The sequence below is a fragment of the Salmo trutta genome, chromosome 26 (genome assembly GCF_901001165.1).
Source record: "Salmo trutta chromosome 26, fSalTru1.1, whole genome shotgun sequence".
Taxonomy (NCBI): Eukaryota; Metazoa; Chordata; class Actinopteri; order Salmoniformes; family Salmonidae; genus Salmo; species Salmo trutta.
In genome coordinates this window covers 32,530,439-32,549,522 of record NC_042982.1, presented here as the reverse complement: position 1 = coordinate 32,549,522, position 19,084 = coordinate 32,530,439, and the positions used below count along the sequence as shown (strand labels likewise).

Below are 19,084 nucleotides of genomic sequence, written 5' to 3'. Positions count from 1 at the left end.
GAATGCTTGAACATTAAGTACACATTTCTTTAGAGGCAAGTGGAAACATAACCAACCCTGTTACATATACATCATCGTGCATGGATGTGTCTCCCTGTCAGGAATGCCATGCCACAGTTGCCCTTAGCTTGAAGATGTAATCCGGAGACAGGTGTTTCCTGTAGCTATCATACTCAGAATTTGCTCCTCCAGAAAGTGGAGAGCAACACTTAAGCAGCTCCACTACACAATACATTTTTTTTTTACAAGCAGTGTTCGACAGTATTACCAACACAGACTGGCAAGCTTCTATGGCAGACCAATCTGAACTCCTCTCTCGGCATGTCCAGCCCACTCATTATTTCAGCCAATCGTGGCTAGTGGGAAGGTTGCTCGCTTTTTCTGTGGCTTAACCAACAAGGCTCGTAATTTAACAATTTTATTTGTATTTACAGATGGCATACAAGTTTGTGATTAAGGCGCATGAAAGTTCACATGTTCAAGATGGCATTTCTGCCCAAAAAACACATTTTGAAGTGGTGACCTGCGACACACGCCTAGTTTCCTGAATCGGGTCACATTTTACATCAAACAATTTTACTTTATTTCTAGTTTAATCACTCTCTCTCACACACACATGCATACACACACACAGATACACGCACACACACACACACACACACACACACACACACACACACACACACACACACACACACACACTGCTAAATGATGACCTCTGGGTCATGGTTAATCTTTTCCTTTGCAGCCCAGTGGTGTGATAAGTTTGACTCGGTGTCACCTTACGCATCTTCTCTAATGGCATCATCAGACACCTGAACTTTAACCCTTCACCTCCAACCTAAAGGTTTACCGTCCACAGGACTCCCAGGGTGTGTCTGGAACCCTATTGACTACATTCTTAGAAAAATGGTACTATCTAGAACCTAGAAGGGTTCTTCGGCTGTCCCCATAGGAGAACTGTTTGAAGAACCCTTATTGGTTCCAGGTAGATCCATTTTGGGTTCCATTTAGAACTCTTTCCACAGAGGGTTCTACATGGAACCCAAAAGGGTTCTAACTGAAACCAAAAAAGGTTCTACCTGGAACCAGAAATTGTTATCCTATGGGGACAGCTGAAGAACCCTTTTGGAACCCTTTTTTCTAAGAATGTATATAGTGCCCTACTTTTGATCAGAGCCCGATGGGTTCACTATATAGGGAATAGGGTGTGTCGTGACGTTGCTATCGTTAATGTGATGACATGCTATTTATCGAATAAGAAACTATGTTTATTATTACGTGATTAATTTAATCATGTAACAATTAACTCAGTAACCTGGGGCACCACAGAAAAAAAGGCCAGTTATGACAGGTGCCATTTCTGATTTACATACATTTAGTATTTATTGACACTTCAGAGTGTTTCATCGTTATAACTACCACAATGTGGTGTATCACTAACTATACTAACTATGTTGATAACTACACACAGACACGGCCACACACAATGGATGCAATCAGAGAGAGAGAGAGAGAGAGAGAGAGAGAGAGAGAACAGACCCACAAATAATTAAAAATACCTCCCATATCTCTTGGGTGAAATATCACATTGTGCCATCACAGCAGCAAGATTCGTGACCTGTTGCCACAATAAATATTTATTTATTTTCCCTTTTGTAGTTTAACTATTTTCACATCGTTCCAGCACTGTACATATATAGACATAATATGACACGTAATGTTTACTGTTAATTTTTTATTGTTTATTTCACTTTTGTTTGCCAAATCAAGTGAAATAGATAGTAATGTAAACTTATGTTTCCCATGCCAATAAAGCCCCTCAAATTGAATTGAAAAAGATAGAGAAAGAGACAGAGAAAGAGATAGAGAGAGACAGACAGACAGACAGACAGACAGACAGACAGACAGACAGACAGACAGACAGACAGCGAGATAAACCGACAGTGTGAACCACAGTGTCAGACCTTAACCTAAACGTTAACCCCTACACTCATGTAAAATAAAAAGCATGTCTATTTTATTTACCACATTTAGAACACAGTTTTGTAATTGCTTACATCAATAAGTAAGTCCATAGGGCAGTGCAGAGCCTCAAGGTCTTACCAGGCTTAGCACTACACACCCGTGTATAATTCCCCAAGATGGACCTAGCTATGGAAAGAAACAACTACTACCACTACAGAGGCAACAACTGACCGACCGAAGGCAATCTCAGTTGAGTTTTTTGTGCTAATCCCAAATTGTTAAGATTTTCAGGAAATATCTTGTACTTTTTCTATTTTCTCTGTTGTTATGTAAAAATATTTGTTGAGTCATTCATAGCTTCCTATATTTATATTCAAATGCAGTATCACATTCTGCTCTTGTTCCCAGTAAATATGAATAAGGAACTGTGGAGAAAACTCTGTTCTGAACGATGAATGCTTTAATCGCGTGCTGAATGCATTTATCCCTTCTTTCCTCATTAGACAAACAGCTGTTCCCAGTTTTATCTCTTAGCTTCCTGTGAGTTAGCGATACAGATTTACTAGAGCCCTAACTGTGACCCTGTTATACAACCTTGACCCCGGGACAGCTCTTACTCATCATGATCATCACAGCTTAGCTGGAGAAAGCCAGAGGGTAGAGGAGAGAGTGTGAAGTGGGTGGCAGGATGGGGGTGTTTGGGTCAGCCTGGAGAGAGCAGAGAGCGGGTAGCGCACCACTGGTGGCCGGATGGGGTGTGTTGGGGTCAGTGCCAACAACAGCTAGGTTAATCAGGATGTAGAAAGAGAGGCTGAGGGTGAGTGAACCTCGTCCTCCTGCAGGGTGCCTCAGCTACAATAGCTACGCCTGGTTGGTTTACAATTACAGGTTGGAGGGGAGGAGACAACACCATTTGTCTAGATACTAACGCTGAGGGGGAACAAAAGCCACGGCTGGTTCTATAGAATAAAACTAAGGCTGGTTTGGCAGACATACACTGAGGCAGACGATGTCAGGGCAAGTTAAGAAATACAAGAACAGCAAGAGGGAAATGAAGCTAGTCTAGAAAAAGAAAGAGCCCCCATCAGGTACCACTTTGCATTGAGGGGTATACGCGATGTTAGAAGTGTCTCATTCTAGTACCAGCTCTGCTCTCTCTTTCTAAACGGTGCAGAGACAGTCGACAAGCCAATGTGCTGCTAAACAACAGAAACCATAAGTAGGTAAAGAGATAACAAGATAAACAGAACAAATGGATCTCACCATTCTGCCGTAACTAAGAAAATCACCAGTCGTGGAAAAAGTACTCAATTGTCATACTTGAGTAAAAGTAAAGATACCTTAATAGAAAATTACTCAAGTAAAAGTCACCCAAAAGATGTATGGGGGTAAAAAAAAGACATAATAGGGCCTGAGGATAATGAGAGGGAAAGAAAAAACAGAATGAGGGTTGGAGAAAAAAGAGAGAGGAGGGAAAAGGTTTTTGCATCCTAAATATGCCATTAGTGCTTGTTTGGCCATTTGAAAAATGTCCTCCATTCATACATTTCCAATTAGCTAATGAGCCAATTACACCCTTGGAGCTCTTTAATTGGTGTATAACTGATGGATGGGGGTGTTGTGGACATGCTAATGTGCTCCTCCACACAAACAGACAGGGGGAACAGAGCATTGTTAGGGATAGAACAAGTGTTGGGCTACATCTGGCCTCTTATTCCCTATATAGTGGCCTACTTATGACCCAAGCCCTATGGACCCTTGTAAAAGTAGTGCACTATATAGGGAATAGGGTGGGTAAAAGCCAGTGGAGGCTGCTGAGGGGAGGATGGCTCATAATCATGTCCGGAACGGAGTAAATGTGTCTGATGTATTTGATACCATTCCACCTATTCCGCTCTAGCCATTACGACGAGCCCATCATCCCAAATTAAGGTGCAACTAACCTCCTGTGGTAAAAGCTACACTGCATAGCATCCTAGTATGAACACATCAGAAGGTGATTCCACATAGCCCTGTAATCTTAATGAGCTATAATCTAATCTCTGGTACTGTTAATGCTATTTATTCCCTCTCTCTAATCCCCTGCATAACCCATGTATTGAGGAAGCACTAAATGAGACACAACCATTAAGGGAGTATAAAGTCATCTACTTTTAAAAGCCACGTCTGACTGCAATTACATCAGGGTGATGAACGTTAGGGTGATGAACGTTAGGGTGATGAACGTTAGGGTGATGAACGTTAGGGTGATGAACGTTAGGGTGATGAACGCTAGGGTGATGAACGTTAGGTTGATGAGGATGCTGACTACTATGCAAAATGTGGTACTCGTTGCTACACACACCCACATTTTCTTTTACATCACAGTGCCGGTGGACGATCTGAAACCTGAAACACTACATCAATTGAATTGGAGAGTAAGAGAAAGCGAGAGCTTTTGTACTTCCATTTGCACATCGTTACAACACTGTACAGTGGGCTCCAAAATGGCTGGCACCCTTGACTGGCAATGCACAAACAATACTTAACACATATAAACAATATAATTATCGAGATAATCTCAAAATACCAATGTGAAAAATACTGTACCTTATTAATGTTTCAATGGAACCCACCAAAATCATTTATTGATTTAATTAAACATCAATGTCCTCCAAATCAAGGTTTCACAATTAATGGCACCCTTAAATATTATTGTAAATAACATCTACCAAAATTAAACCAGGAATTATATTCCACATATTTAAGTTTATCTAAGTGTTAAGGAACTATATTGAGACATTACATCACTTCCTTTTTCACAAGGGTACAAAAATGAGGTAACACACATGCAATATCCCGCTGTCATCCAGCACCATGAAGAAAACAAAAGAACTGGCAGTTCAAAAGAGACAAATGGTCGTAGACCTTCATAAATCTGGTAATGGCTACAAGAAGATCCACAAACGATTGAATATACCACTGAGCACTGTCAGGGCAATTATTAAAACATTCAAAAGATATGGAACAGTTGAAAACCTCACGGGTAGAGGATGCAAATGCATTTTGCCCCCCAGGATAGGGAGGAGGATGGTGAGAGAAGCAACACAATTCCCAAGAATCACTGTGAAAGAATTGCAGGGGTCACCAGGTTTAAAAAAGCACCATCAGACGTCACAACCACAGGCTCTTTGGAAGGGTTGCCAGAAGAAAGGCCTTAATGACCCCAAGACACAGACGCAAGCGCTTGGAGTTTGCCAAACGTCAATTAAATTATGATTGGAAGAAGGTGCTCTGGTCAGATGAGACCAAAATTGAATGTTTTTGTCAGATACAGCATCGGCATGTTTGGCGTCGAAACAGAGATGCATACAAGGAGAGGCACCTCATACCCACGGTGAAATATGGAGGGGGGTCAGTGATGTTTTGGGGCTGTTTTAATTCCAGAGGTCCAGAGGCACTGGTTAAGATTGATGGCATAATGAATTCCACCAAATATCAGGCAATTTTGGCTGACAATCTGGTTGCCTCTGCCAGAAGGCTGGGACTTGGCCGTATGTGGACTTTCCAACAAGACAATGACCCCAAACAGAACTCAAGATCCACACAGAAATTATTCTGTGACAACAAAATCAATGTTCTGGCATGGCCATCTCAGTCGCCGGACCTCAATCCAATCGAAAACCTGTGGGCTGAGTGGAAGAGGGCAGTTGATAAGCGCAAACCCAAGAATGTGAAGGATCTTGAAAGGATCTGCATAGAGGAATGGTCCAAAATCCCTCCAAATGTGTTCCTTAACCTTGTCAAACATTACAGGAAGAGACTCCATGCTGTTATCCTTGCCAGAGGTGGTGGCACTAAGTACTAAATGAGGAGTGCCAATAATTATGAAACCTTGATTTTGGTGAAATGTATTTTGTATTAAATAATTGTATGATTTTGGTGGGTTCCATTGAAACATTAATAAAGTACAGTATTTCTCACATGTTGGTATTTTGAGTTTCTCTATAATTATATTGTTTATATTTAAGTATTGTTTGTGCATTGCCAGTCAGGGCTGCCAGTAATTTTGGAGCCCACTGTATATATACATAATATGACATTTGTAATGTCTTTATTCTTTTGGATCTTCTGTGAGTGTAATTTTTACTGTTCATTTTTATTGTTTATTTCACTTTTTTATATTATCTACTTCACTTGATTTGGCAATGTTAACATATGCTTCCCATGCCAATAAAGCCCCTTGAATTGAATTGAATTGAGAGAGAGTGACCGAGAGAGAGAGCGAGGCAAAACCACCACGACAGTGCGGTAGGTTTCACTATGAAATGGTCTAAACCAGGGATGATCAACTAGATTTTTTCTTGAGTAAGTGGGTGGAACATAACTACAAATAATTTGTAGACGCCAAATTGACAGCAAGAAAACCACACAAATATAATATGTGACTAGAACATAATCAAACCTTGCTTCCATTTGTATATGATCATATATACAGTAGGCTACCTCTCTATTATGCGTGGGAATACTTTGGAACAGATTTCAAACATTAAAATCACATGGAGCTGATTGCTGGAGTTTTTATAGTCTTTTACGTTCCAACAATAAACATTTTAAAAAGTTGATTTACTTGCTCAGAAAACCTGGGGGGAGAAATAAAACCGCCATTTGGGGAATCCTGGTCAAAACTGAGGATTCACTTTTGATCAAAGTGCTAAATGATCATGATCCCTGCTCAGTGCGCTGTGTCTGTAAAGTGATCTTTAGTCTGGTGTGCCTGACTTCTGATTGAAGACACCTGTCTGGGGGATAAATAATAACATTTCTCTCCAAGACAGAGCTGACTATCAAGATATATATATAGCTGCATATTACAGATTGATGAATGGTGAGAGCCCTAGGTCATTCATTCTCCACCCCAGTCTGCTGCTCTAGCTAGCGTCACAGCCTCACCCTTTCTCTACTCTCCATCACATGAGCCCTGTGTTGACTGTTGTCTATTGAGCACTCTAAAGTGAGTTCCTCACCCTCCGACTATACAGACACACTTCAGAGAAGACATGGCAGTACAAACGTTGGGCAGAAACCTACTCTGCTCCTATTATACCTGCATTTATCAACCTGGCATCTCATTAGTTGTACCGGATGTGCTCTTTAATGTCCAACACCCATCCTGACAAGTAACAAAGACATCTGACGGTTCCTCTTCCTCACACCAATCATATAACTATGTAACACAGAGATATATATATAACATGTATACATTTACAACTATCTCAGCTATATCCCACAGTGCCATGGTCATATTTGTATTCAGGTGGCTCCCGACTTGGACAAATCGTCCTGAAACGGGTTGCATTATCACCTGGTACGGCAACTGCACCGTCCATAACTGCAGGGCTCTCCAGATGGTGGTGCAGTCAGCATAACGCATCACCGGGGGCAAACTACCTGCCCTCCAGGACACCTACAGCACCCGATGTCACAGGAAGGCCAAAAAGATCATCAAGGACAACAACCACCCAAGCCACTGCCTGTTCACCCCGCTATCATCCAGAAGGCGAGGTCAGTACAGGTGCATCAAAGCTGGGACCGAGAGACTGAAAAATAGTTTCTATCTCAAGGCCATCAGATTCTTAAACAGCCATCACTAACACATTGAGGCTGCTGCCTACATACTGACTTGAAATCATTGGCCACTTTAATAAATGGATCACTAGTCACTTCAATAATGCCACTTTAATAATGTTACATGTCTTGCATTACTCTCGTATGTATATACTGTATTTTATACCACCTAATGCATCTTGCCTATGCCGCTCGATCATTGCTCATCCATATATTTATATGTATATTTTCATATTCCATTCCTTTACTTAGATTTGTGTGTATTAGGTAATTGTTGTGGAATTGTTAGATTACTTGTTAGATATTGCTGCACTGTCGAAACTAAAAGCACAAGAATTTCGCTACACCCGCAATAATATCTGCTAACCATGTGTATGTGACCAATAACATCTGCTAACCATGTGTATGTGACCAATAATATCTGCTAACCATGTGTATGTGACCAATAATATCTGCTAACCATGTGTATGTGACCAATAACATCTGCTAACCATGTGTATGTGACCAATAATATCTGCTAACCATGTGTATGTGACCAATAATATCTGCTAACCATGTGTATGTGACCAATAAAATCTGCTAACCATGTGTATGTGACCAATAAAATCTGCTAACCATGTGTATGTGACCAATAATATCTGCTAACCATGTGTATGTGACTAATAAAATCTGCTAACCATGTGTATGTGACCAATAAAATCTGCTAACCATGTGTATGTGACCAATAATATCTGCTAACCATGTGTATGTGACCAATAAAATGTGATTTGATTTGAAACAGCTCTGCCAGTAATTCCATTCACCTGTCTATCTGTTTACCAGCTTCAGTCACGGCTGTACAGTGAGTATCCATTAACAGCCAGGGTTGGGGAGAAACGGATTATATGTAATCCGTTACATGTAAGGGATTACAAAAAACGGTAACTGCAAACAGTTACATTACCAGCAAAAATATTGTAATCAGATTACAATGAGGGAAAAAAGTATTTGATCCCCTGCTGATTTTGTACGTTTGCCCACTGACAAAGAAATGATCAGTCTATAATTTTAATGGTAGATTTATTTGAACAGTGAGAGACAGAATAACAACAAAGAAATCCAGAAAAAAGCATGTCAAAAATGTTATACAATTATTTTCATTTTAATGAGGAAAATAAGTATTTGACCCCTCTGCAAAACATTACTTAGTACTTGGTGGCAAAACCCTTGTTGGCAAAGCCCTTGTTGGAAATAACAGAGGTCAGATGTTTCTTGTAGTTGGTCATCAGGGTTGCACACATCTCAGGAGGGATTTTGTCCCAGTCCTCTTTGCAGATCTTCTCCAAGTCATTAAGGTTTCGAGGCTGACGTTTGGCGACTCGAACCTTCAGCTCCCTCCAAAGATTTTCTATGGGATTAAGGTCTGGAGACTGGCTAGGCCACTCCAGGACCTTAATGTCCCACTCCTTTGTTGCCTTGGCCGTGTGTTTTGGGTCATTGTCATGCTGGAATACCCATCCACAACCCATTTTCAATGCCCTGGCTGAGGGAAGGAGGCTCTCACCCAAGATTTGACGGTACATGGCCCCGTCCATCGTCCCTTTGATGCGGTGAAGTTGTCCTGTCCCCTTAGCAGAAAAACACCCCCAAAGCATAATGTTTCCACCTCCATGTTTGACGGTGGGGATGGTGTTCTTGGGGTCATAGGCAGCATTCCTCCTCCTCCAAACACGGCGAGTTGAGTTGATGCCAAAGAGCTCCATTTTGGTCTCATCTGACCACAACACTTTCACCCAGTTGTCCTCTGAATCATTCAGATGTTCATTGGCAAACTTCAGACGGGCCTGTATATGTGCTTTCTTGAGCAGGGGGACCTTGCGGGCGATGCAGGATTTCAGTCCTTCACGGCGTAGTGTGTTACCAATTGTTTTCTTGGTGACTATGGTCCCAGCTGCCTTGAGATCATTGACAAGATCCTCCCGTGTAGTTCTGGGCTGATTCCTCACCGTTCTCATGATCATTGCAACTCCACGAAGTGAGATCTTGCATGGAGCCCCAGGCCGAGGGAGATTGACAGTTCTTTTGTGTTACTTCCATTTGCGAATAATCGCACCAACTGTTGTCACCTTTTCACCAAGCTGCTTTGCGATGGTCTTGTAGCCCATTCCAGCCTTGTGTAGGTCTACAATCTTGTCCCTGACATCCTTGGAGAGCTTTTTGGTCTTGGCCATGGTTGTCAAGATTGTCGTAAGGGTTGAACCAAAATGCAGCGGGAATATGTATACTCATCTTCTTTTTATATGAAGAAGGAGAAACAACTAAATACGTATACAAAATAGAACAAAAAGAAACAGTCCTATCAGGTGCAACAAACACTAAACAAGGAACAACTACTCACAAAATCCCATAGAAAAAACACCCCTCTTAAATAGGACCTTCAGTTAGAAGCAACTAGGAGCAGCTGCTTCCAATTGAAGGTCAACCCAACAAACATCACATAGAAATAGACATACTAGAACTAACATAGAAATAGACAAACAAAGAACATAGCCCAACAAACCCCGAAACACTCTAAACAAACACCCCTCTTAAATATGAACATAGCCCAACAAACCCGAAACACTCTAAACAAACACCCCCTGCCACGTCCTGACAAAACTACAATAACAAATAACTCCTTATACTGGTCAGGACGTGACAGTACCCCCCCCCCCCCCCCAAAGGTGCATACCCCGGATGCACCTCACACAAAAAAGAAACACAAAAAGAAACAAAGGGCGACTCTGGGAGCTCCGGAGTCTGGAGGGCGACTCTGGGAGCTCCGGACTGGAGGGCGACTCTGGGAGCTCCGGACTGGAGGGCGACTCTGGGAGCTCCGGACTGGAGGGCGACTCTGGGAGCTCCGGACTGGAGGGCGACTCTGGGAGCTCCGGACTGTAGGGCGACTCTGTCGGTTCCGGACTGTAGGGCGACTCTGTCGGTTCCGGACTGTGGGCCGTCTCTGTCGGTTCCGGACTGTGGGCCGTCTCTGTCGGTTCCGGACTGTGGGCCGTCTCTGCTGGCTCCGAACTGTGGGCCATCTCTAGACGGGGTACTGTCGCCGGAAGCTCTGGACGGGGCACTGTTGCCGGACACTCTGGACGGGGCACTGTTGCCGGACACTCTGGACGAGGCACTGTTGCCGGATACTCTGGACGAGGCACTGTTGCCGGACACTCTGGACGGGGAACTGTTGCCAGACACTCTGGACGGGGAACTGTTGCCAGACACTCTGAACAGGGCACTGTTGCCGGAAGCTCTGGACGGGGACTGCGCACTGAAGGCCTGATGCATGGGGCTGGCTTAGGAAGCGCCAGACTAGGGACACGCACCACAGGGCTAGTGCGAGGAGCAGGAACAGGACGAGCTGGACTGGGCTGATGCACTGGAGGCCTGGTGCGTGGGGCTGGTACTGGAGGTACCAGACTGGAGACACGCACCCCAAGGCTAGTGCGAGGAGAGGGAACAGGATATACTAGACTGGGCTGATGCACTGGAGGCCTGGTGCATGGTGCTGGCTTTGGAGGCGCCAGACTAGAGACACGCACCTCAGGGCTAGTGCGAGGAGCAGGAACTGGATACACCGGGCCATGAGTAGGCACTGGAGGTCTGGAGCGCACCTCCTGCACAACCTGTCCTGGTTGGATGGTAATAGTAGCCCTGCACGAACGGAGTGCTGGTACAGGGCGAACTGGGCTGTGCAGAGGCCTGATGGCTGCCGTGCATAGAGCAGGCGTAGGGTAGCCTGGACCTAGGAGGCGCACTGGTGGCCAGATGTGCAGCGCAGGCATCCTCCTCCCAGGCTGGATGCCCACTCTAGCACGGCACTTGCGAGGGGCTGGGATCTCTCGCACCGGACTGAGCGTGTGCATGGGCGAGATTGTGCGCACTTCCGCATACACCGGCGCTCTCCACTCCACACGCTCCCCATAATAAGCACGGGGAGTTGGCTTAGGATTCACCCTTGGCCCAGCCAAACTACCCGTGTGCCCCCCAAAAAAATGTCTTGGGGGTGCCTCTCAGGCTTCCTTGCTAGCGGTGTACCCACATAGCGTTCCCGGTCCTCTCCAGCCTTCCTGGCTGCCTCCGCTCTCCTGGCTTCCTCCACCTGTTCCCATGGAAGGCGATCTCTTCCAGCCTGGATCTCCTTCCATGTGTAGGATCTCTTTCCATCCAATATCTCCTCCCATGTCCACGATTCTAAGCTCCTCTGCTGCTCCTTCCTCCGCTGCTTGGTCCGTTTGTGGTGGGTAGTTCTGTCACGGTTGTCGTAAGAATTGGACCAAAATGCAGTGGGAATATGTATACTCATCTTCTTTTAATTTGAAGAAGGAGAAACAACTAAATACGTATACAAAATAGAACAAAACGAAACAATCCTGTCAGGTGCAACAAACACTAAACAAGGAACAATTACTCACAAAATCCTATAGAAAAAACACCCCTCTTAAATAGGACCTTCAATTAGAAGCAACTAGGAGCAGCTGCTTCCAATTGAAGGTCAACCCAACAAACACCACATAGAAATAGACATACTAGAACTAACATAGAAATAGACAAACAAAGAACATAGCCCAACAAACCCCGAAACACTCTAAACAAACACCCCTCTTAAATATGAACATAGCCCAACAAACCCCGAAACACTCTAAACAAACACCCCCTGCCACGTCCTGACCAAACTACAATAACAAATAACCCCTTATACTGGTCAGGACGTGACAATGGTGGAGAGTTTGGAATGTGATTGATTGATTGCTTCTGTGGACAGGTGTCTTTTATACAGGTGTCGTGTCTTTGGCATCATTAAAACGTCTTAGGGCTAGGGGGCAGTATTGAGAATTTTGAAAAAAATATGTGCCCATTTTTAACTGCCTCCTACACCAACTCAGAAGCTAGAATATGCATATCATTGTTCAGGTTTGGATAGAAAACACTCAGAATTTTCTAAAACTGTTTGAATGGTGTCAGTAAGTATAACAGAACTCATATGGCAGTCAAAACCCTGAGACAAATTCTGACAGGAAGTGGATACCTGATGTGTTGAATTACCTTTAAGGCTATGCCATTGAAACACACAGGGGCTTAATAATCTTTGAGCACTTCCTATGGCTTCCACTAGATGTCACCAGTCTTTACAAAGTGTTTTGAGTCTTATACTGTGAGATCTGACCGAACAAGAGCCATGGAACGGTGGTGGCCGATTAGACTCTGGCGCGCGAGTTCATGTTGGGTAATCTCGTTCCAATACGTTTTAAAAGAGAATGCAATCGTCCGTCTTGAATATTATTCATGTTCTGGTTAAAAAAAGGCACTAATGATTTATGCTATACAACGTTTGACATGTTTGAACGAACGTAAATATTTTTTTTCCCCTCGTTCATGAAGTGAAGTCCGGCGGGCATAGATCATGTGCTAACAACACGGAGCTTTTTGGACATAAATTATGAGCTTTTTCGAACAAAACTACATTCGTTATGGACCTGGGATACCTGGAAGTGACATCTGATGAAGAGAATCAAAGGTAATGGATTATTTACATAGTATTTTCGATTTTAGATCTCTCCAACATGGCGGTTAGTCTGTATCGCAAAGCGTATTTTTCTGGGTGCAGTGCTCAGATTATTGCAAAGTGTGATTTCCCAGTAAGGTTATTTTTAAATCTGGCAAGGTTGCGTTCAAGAGATGTAAATCTATAATTCTTTGAATGACAATATAATATTTTACCAATGTTTTCGAATAGTAATTATTTAATTTGTTGTGCTGATTTGACTGGCGGTTATTGGAGGGAAACAATTTCCTGAACATCAACGCCATAGTAAAACGCTGTTTTGGATATAAATATGAACTTGATAGAACTAAAAATGCATGTATTGTCTAACATAATGTCCTAGGAGTGTCATCTGATGGAGATTGTCAAAGGTTAGGGCATAATTTTAGCTGGTTTTCTGCTTTTGGTGACGCCTGTCTTTGAATTGACAAAACATTACACACAGCTATTGTCAATGTACTCTCCTAACATAATCTAACTTTATGCTTTCGGCGTAAAGCCTTTTTGAAATCGGACAACGTGGTTAGATTAAGGAGATGTTTATCTTTCAAATGGTGTAAGATAGTTGTATGTTTGAGAAATTTGAATTATGACATTTAATTGTTTTCAAATTTGGCGCTCTTGATATTTCACCTGTTGTTGATAGGGTGTACCAGGGGTGGCACGCTTGCGTCCCACATAGCCCCTAGAGGTTAAAACGGAAGACATGTTTATCAAATAACTCTCTGTAATTATTATTACGCGATTAAACTGATTAATCGCGTAACTGTAATTAACTAGAGGGTCGTGGCACCAAGGAAAATATTCAGATTACAAAGTTATAATTTTCCTAATATTTCAGATATTATAATATCTGATCGATTAGCCTCCTTTAATGATGTGTTAATTTACCTCACGTTAGTCTCATTCCAAACGTCGTAAATTGTTGGTTATCTGCACGAACCCAGTCTTCACTATGAGTCATCCATACATCAATTGTCTTAAAATCATTTATTTACTAAACTAAATAATTCACAGAAATGCATAAACAAACAGATATGGTTACAAGGAAATGATAGGAGAATGTGCCCTAGTGGGCTAAACTGGCATGGCGGCTTGTTACACAAAGAAAGGGGGTTGGGCTTGAATGAAAGAGCGGGAAGACTGAGGAACACAGAAACAGCTTTGCCATCGTAAATACATTATCGTATGCATTCTAAATTACCGCCCATTTGGGAAAGGAAAATGCAATAAATATTTACTCTGAGCTGCGCTTCGGTAGGTTGGTCGTAGATGCTGGCCGTGTTGGCCAACAGAGATCTTCCTGTCCTCGGAAGAATGTCACTGGTGGTAAAATGGCTACTTTGTAGTATCTTCGTCGTGTGTTAGACTGGATACGTCGTCCGTCTGTCACAGTTGTCGTTGGTTAAGGAGGACCAAAACGCAGCAGGCTCATCTTGACTTTTATTAACTATCAAAAATGAACGTACAAAAATAACAAAAAAAACACGAACGATCAACAAAACCTAGTCTGGTAAGGCACAAGGCTAACACAGAACAATCACCCACCAATAACAACCACCAACACACCCTAATATATGGGACTCTCAATCAAAGGCAGATAGACAACACCTGCCTTCAACTGAGAGTCCCAACCCCAATCAACACAACATAGAAACACACTCACCAGACTACACATAGAAATACATAAACATAGACCATCAACCCGGAAATACTAAATCATACACCCTTTAAACAAACACACCACCCTGAACCACATAAAACAAATACCCTCTGCCACGTCCTGACCGAACTACAATACTAATTAACCCTTATACTGGCCAGGACGTGACAGTACCCCCCCCTTAAAGGTGCTAACCCTCGGAAGCACCTTTAAAACAAAAAACAAAACCAAAACAACAACCCCAAACAACAAAACAAAAATTCCCCTCTACTAAAGGGAGGGAAGGGAGGGTGGCTGCCGTCAACGACGGCACTGTGCTACACCCCCCCTCCCCAACCCACCTATATCAGGAGGTGGCTCCGGTTCTGGCCGTTCCGGGCAGTCGGGCCACTCTGGCAGTTCGGGGCAGTCTGGCCAGTCTGGCCGCTCGGGACAGTCTGGGCAGTCTGGCAGTTCGGGACAGTCTGGGCAGTCTGGCAGTTCGGGACAGTCTGGGCAGTCTGGCAGTTCGGGACAGTCTGGGCAGTCTGGCAGTTCGGGACAGTCTGGGCAGTCTGGCAGTTCGGGACAGTCTGGCCACTCCGGCAGTTCAGGGCAGTCTGGCCACTCCGGCAGTTCAGGGCAGTCTGGCCACTCCGGCAGTTCAGGGCAGTCTGGCCACTCCGGCAGTTCAGCGCAGTCTGGCCACTCCGGCAGTTCAGCGCAGTCTGGCCACTCCGGCAGTTCAGCGCAGTCTGGCCACTCCGGCGACTGTTGACTGGCGGGCAGCTCCGACGACTGTTGACTGGCGGGCAGCTCCGACGACTGTTGACTGGCGGGCAGCTCCGACAACTGTTGACTGGCGGGCAGCTCCGACGACTGTTGACTGGCGGGCAGCTCCGACGACTGTTGACTGGCGGGCAGCTCCGACGACTGTTGACTGGCGGGCAGCTCTGACGACTGTTGACTGGCGAGGCTGGGTTTACGCACTTGAAGGCTAGTGCGGGGAGCGGGAACAGGACGAGTCGGACTAGGTTGACGCACTTCCGGGTCCCCACGAGAGACAGGAGCTGGAAACCCAGGGCTATGGAGGCGCACAGTCGGTCTAGATCTTACCTCCTGCACAACACGCCTTGGCTGGATGGAACTAGTAGCCCTGTACGAGCGGGGTGCTCGTACAGGGCAGACTGGGCTGTGCAGGGGCCTGATGGTAGCCGTGCGTAGAGCGGGAGTTGGGTAGCCTGGTCCTCGGAGGCGTACCGGCGACCAGATGCGCTGCGCAGGCATCCTCCTACCAGGCTGGATGCCCGCTCTAGCACGGCACCTGCGAGGGGCTGGAATAACGCGCACCGGACTGTGCGTGCGTATGGGTGTGAGAGTGCGCTCCTCAGCGAAACATAGCGCTCTCCACCCCATACGCTCCTCCATATCACTACGGGTAGCTGGCTTCCGGCTCTTCCTACGCCTAGCCAAACTACCCGTGTGCCCCCCAAAATTTTTTTATTGGGGGTGCCTCTCGTGCTTCTCCCTCAGCGCGTCCATGGCCTCGTACCTCCGCCACTCTGCCTTAGCTGCCTCAATTTCCCACTGCGGGCGGCGATAATCCCCAGCCTGGTGCCAAGGTCCGGCCCCGTCTAGAACTTCCTCCCAGGTCCACGTCTCCCGCCAGTCCAACTCGAAGTCCCTCTGCTCCTTCCTCTGCTGCTTGGTCCATAGTTGGTGGGTGATTCTGTCACGGTTGTCGTTGGTTAAGGAGGACCAAAACGCAGCAGGTATGTGCAGGCTCATCTTGACTTTTATTAACTATCAAAAATGAACGTACAAAAATAACAAAAAAAACACGAACGATCAACAAAACCTAGTCTGGTAAGGCACAAGGCTAACACAGAACAATCACCCACCAATAACAACCACCAACACACCCTAATATATGGGACTCTCAATCAAAGGCAGATAGACAACACCTGCCTTCAACTGAGAGTCCCAACCCCAATCAACACAACATAGAAACACACTCACCAGACTACACATAGAAATACATAAACATAGACCATCAACCCGGAAATACTAAATCAAACACCCTTTAAACAAACACACCACCCTGAACCACATAAAACAAATACCCTCTGCCACGTCCTGACCGAACTACAATACTAATTAACCCTTATACTGGCCAGGACGTGACACCGTCCTTTCCTAACCCACGTCTACAGCGGCTGCTGCTAACTCAACGGCTTGGAAGTATCACTTCTGTAGTGAATAAGGGTTCAAAGTTCATACCATTCGCAACCAAAGCTCACTCTGAGGTTGGCTTAGTTCTGTACTTGACATATGTGTCCTTTTAACGCAGAGGCTGCAGACCTCACGTACCCGGACAGGCTGAGGAACAGTTTGTCACTGGCTTATATAGTGGGGAGGGGAGAAGGGTGTGTTTCGTCGTTTATAACCCCTGTCTCTTCACAGGGGCGGGCCACTGATTGGTCAGGGCTCTTTCTTTATGAAAACCCAATTCTCTCATTTGCAAGCTAAAATTACATTTAATCTCCTAACAAACAGTTTCAATATAAAACATTTAAATTGCACAACAATTCCATGTGAATCTGATAACTAGAATGTGTAGACTTTCCCAGGTACAGTTTATGTCGTCCTGTCATCAGTCATAATGTCTCAGATGACAACCGAACTGACATCCATACTCATTATGTACCTGGTATATTTCCAACTAGTTCTATTACCGAAATATGGTTCCTTTCCCCCAACTTGTTTGATGTTCTCTATATTTAACAAAGGCTATTCAAAAGTCCTTCAGTAGGGTCAGAGAGAGAGGGAAGGGAGAAAGGTATTTATGGGGGGGTCATAAACCTTACCCACAGGCCAACGTCATGACACAGGTAACAAACTGAGATTAGGAGCACTCCCTTTAAGAGTGTGCTCCTAATCTCAGCTCGTTACCTGTATAAAAGACACCTGGGAGCCAGAAATCTTTCTGATTGAGAGGGAGTGAAATACTTATTTCCCTCATTAAAATGCAAATCAATTTATAACATTTTTGACATGCTTTTTTCTGGACTCTTTTGTTGTTATTCTGTCTCTCACTGTTGAAATAAACCTACCATTAAAATGATAGACTGATCATATCCATCGTCTTTATTATTTTGGAACTTGTGTGCGTACTGTTAATTCTTTATTGTTTATTTCAGTGTAGCGAAGTGCTTGTGCTTCTAGTTCTGACAGTGCAGCAATATCTAACAAAGTAATCTAACAATTCCACAACAACTACCTAATACATACAAATCTAAGTATGGAATGAAATATAAATATATAAATATATGGATGAGCAATGACAGAGCGGCATAGGCAAGATGCAATAGATGGTATAAATACAGTATATACATATGAGATGAGTAATGCAAGACATGTAAACATTATTAAAGTGGCATTATTGAAGTGACTAGTGATCCATTTATTAAAGTGGCCAATGATTTCAAGTCCGTATGTAGGCAGCAGCCTCTCTGTGTTAGTGATGGCTGTTTAACAGTCTGATGGCCTTGAGGTAGAAGCTGTTTTTCAGTCTCTCGGTCCCAGCTTTGGTGCACCTGTACTGACCTCGCCTTCTGGATGGTAGCGGGGTGAACCTGCAGTGGCTCAGGTGGTTGTTGTCCTTGATGATCTTTTTGGCCTTCCTGTGACATCGGGTGCTGTAGGTGTTGAATGCTGAGCTATAGTCAATGAATTGCATTCTTACATAGGTATTCCTCTTGTCCAGATGGGTTAGGGCAGTGTGCAGTGTTATGGAGATTGCATCGTCTGTGGACAAATTGGGGAGGTAAGCAAATTGAAATGGGTCTAGGGTGACAGGTAAGGTGGAGGTGATATGATCCTTGACTAGTCTCTCAAAGCACTTCATGATGACAGAAGTGAGTGCTACGGGGCGATAGTAATTTAGTTCAGTTACCTTTGCCTTCTTGGGTACAGGAGCAATGGTGGCCATCTTGAAGCATGTGGGGACAGCAGACTAGTATAGGGAGAGAATGAATATGTCCATAAACACACCAGCTGGCTGCTCTGAGGACGCGGTTAGGGATGCCGTCTGGGCCGGCAGCCTTGCGAGGGTTAACACGTTTAAATGTATTACTCACGTCGGCCACGGAGAAGGAGAGCCCACATAATACAGTGCCACCGACGGGCCACGTCGGTGGCACATTATTATCCTCAAATCGGGGAAAGAAGGTGTTTAGTTTGTTTGGAAGCAAGACGTCGGTGTTCGTGATGTGGCTGGTTTTTCTTTTGTAGTGATT

The 19,084-nt window shown here is 44.4% G+C and overlaps 1 protein-coding gene across 1 annotated transcript in view; it reads right to left on the bottom strand.

Annotated features, from left to right (window-relative positions):
* The window catches only part of LOC115163666 (melatonin receptor type 1B-B-like), a 78,441-nt gene that overhangs the window by 20,172 nt on the left and 39,185 nt on the right, over nucleotides 1-19,084 (bottom strand). The window lies entirely within an intron of this gene.